We start from the raw sequence: 3111 nt of genomic DNA on the forward strand, positions 1-3111 counted from the left end.
CCGGGGGGGGGGGGGGGGGGGGGGTTCCTTCACAACCTGTGACATCACTCGACATGGTCCTAAAACAGACAGCATTACAGGGTGAGTCATCCTTTCCCCTCTGGCTATTTGTGTTCGCAGCTCAGCCAAAGACATTCGCAAATGCATCTTGCCATATGTCCAAGCTAGGGCTGGGAATTGCCAGGGACCTCACGATACGATATTATCACAATACTTCGGTGCCGATATGTATTGCGACTCTCAATTCTATATGTATTGCGAGTCGATGTTCCAAACATATTGCTCAACATGTCTGCTGCAGACGGACAAGAGCCATGAGAAAAGGAGTTTTGATCAGTCATGGAAATAAAAGTGCTGAAAACATGTTGGTTCTCCATTTAAAAAGATGAATAACAAGCTAGAGAAGTTTAAATAATGTTAATGATATATACATTTTAAAATTGATACTTGGAGTCATAGAATAAATACAATATCATCAAAAATAGTATTGCGATACTACTGTATCGATTTTTACCCCACCCTCATTTATTTTCGTCAGGAGTTAGGCTACGCATAGACAATGCAATCTTAATTCACACAACACTGACTGAAACGTACTCTCTTGTCCCTGAAATATCACCTGGCCTAGTAATGTAATATTTAAGGTAGTTCCTGCTGGTATAAATATCTGACTCCTTAAAATGTATCAACTTGAACAACTGAGCATGTTAAAGTAACTCTTACATTGAAAAAAGTTACAATTGCTTGTTACTGTTGTATTTATTTAGGGAATTATAATTATTATTTTTTACACTTTGGTCATGCTGTGAAATGTGCAATAGACATGTATTGTTAATACAAGCATATTATACACATGTCTCATTTTTGTTTCCTAAAATGTCAGAGACTGGGTTTGAATGGTGATGGGATCAGTTTGAGAAACTCATAGAATGTGTTCACTGAAGGACTAGGCCTATATATCTTAATGATAACTCGTTGGAATAATGAATGGAAAATGTTCATATTTTCTGTCCACTGTGAGCCAATTTGTGGCTGGGGTGATACAGTACACAGTTTGATAAGGATGTATGATATCTATACCATTGGATTGCGGTGGCGTAGATTTTCTATAAAGGCAATGTCCATTTGCTTTATATCTTTATACTACGAATGAGCACACTTGATTGGTAGGTTCTTCTTAGGTTATTTTGTATTAATATGATTTAGAGCTTGATTGACTCTCCTTTAAGAGTACAGAATGCATAAACACTACCTTGACTTTCAAATCATAACTATTGTAATTAAGGACTAATAAGTGCGTCCATGTTGTGTAATGAAAGGTTCTGTGCTTGGCAATGAATGTTTTATATTTGTGCAGATCACAATGGTTTGGTACTTACTTGCTTGACTGTTTTTTTTCTTGTTCATTCTCCATAACTGAATTGTGTTATCTTGACTGTAGAAAAACACTTCCTGAAAAAACAAATACACGTCTGGCTAACTGCATTGCATTGTGTTGTAAGTTTGTAGGGAAAAGTGTTTATCATGTAATATACTGTATAATGTAATTTGTGTTCTGTGATAAAGCCATAGTCAAAAATAAAGCATTTGGAGTGCTTGTTTGGACTTAAACTCAGAAACGTGCTCGTCCTGCTCTCATATATAAACCAAAAGCACTGATATTGATATAATTGTAAGAATATATATTTTTGTCAGAAAAATAGTTTACATGATTGAGGTGTCTAGTCCTTACAAAGACTTATTCTGCCTCCAAGCTTAAAAAGGATGTTGACATGTCATGAACACCTCATCTTGGAAATGTGGTTGCACTCAATGTTTAATTTAATGACATTGAATAATGTTACTATTTGTATAGCATAAAAGTTATTGGTCTAAAATGACAAACATGTACAATTTTACATATCATCTGTTCCTTGTTATTTTAGTCTGTCAAGTTGATTAATATTTGCCCTTTTTTCCTGTTCTTAGTTTAGAAGGAACTATGGACTAATATTCAATTATCTTACATCTTAAGGTGTAACTTTAACTTACTAATGTGTTTGATTTTACAGTGTGACAGTAACAATGCAATGTCTGGTTGGATTTTTCACTTAGTTATCTATTGTCAGTATTAGGACTCGACACATCAATCCGTGTGACTTGTTTTGCTGTTATGCCTAGGATTTCTGTACTTCAATAAATTATTTGTCTAATAAAATGTTGACTTGGTGTGCTCTGTTGACCCATTTACAGAAATCCATGTTTTAGGATGAAGTCCAAGAAAAAGCGAATCAGCTCAATTTACTGAAATTGAATATCAATTGTAATTTAATTTGGTTACTTGATACCGCTTTCTAATCTTCCACAAGTGCTCCCCCATGTGGTAGAGAAAAAGCACATCACAATAATACTCCAGAATACTTACCATTGCTTTCACCTAATTAGGTCTGCATTTGCTTGTTGCTTAGCTGAGTTTTAATGTGGTGTATATCAATTCATATATCAATCTGTATTTCTGCTTGACAACTTTCTTACAATTGTTTTCATGCTGTCAGATAATCAGCCAAAGGAATATCAAGTCTGTTGGAGGATATAGATGTTGTGCTTCTGTTCAACTCATGAAATTAGCTTTGTAGTTTCATTATGACCATCTCTAAGACATTAGATGTGTATTGGATTTCTGTGTATGAAGAAATATACACTCCCCTCATTTACTTGGACAGTGAAGCTGAAACTTTGAATTTGGCTCTATACTACAGCATTTTGGATTTGAGATCTTAAGTGGGTGATTCTATGCAAAACTAGAACAAAAAATAACATTTTGGGGATCTTGTCATTTAATCCACAGAAGGGTCCTTTGGAGGAAGGAATGTTTACATATATTTGACATATTAAAGCATGATTGAGAAATAATTGAAGTTGGCATATGACATTTTGGGCTTACCCAGGCCTTTTACAACTTCAATTTTAATCTGTAGGTGCTACAAAACAAACCTTGGTGTAATATCAAGCTTTACTGCTTGCTCTGTAATATTAGTATTTTGATTTCAATGACACAATTTATGAATATTGAAAAATATAGACATATATTGAAAATATAACATATTTGACTAATTGTTCAATATTGCTGAA

Source organism: Salvelinus namaycush, chromosome 14, assembly GCF_016432855.1.
Source record: "Salvelinus namaycush isolate Seneca chromosome 14, SaNama_1.0, whole genome shotgun sequence".
Classification (NCBI taxonomy): domain Eukaryota; kingdom Metazoa; phylum Chordata; class Actinopteri; order Salmoniformes; family Salmonidae; genus Salvelinus; species Salvelinus namaycush.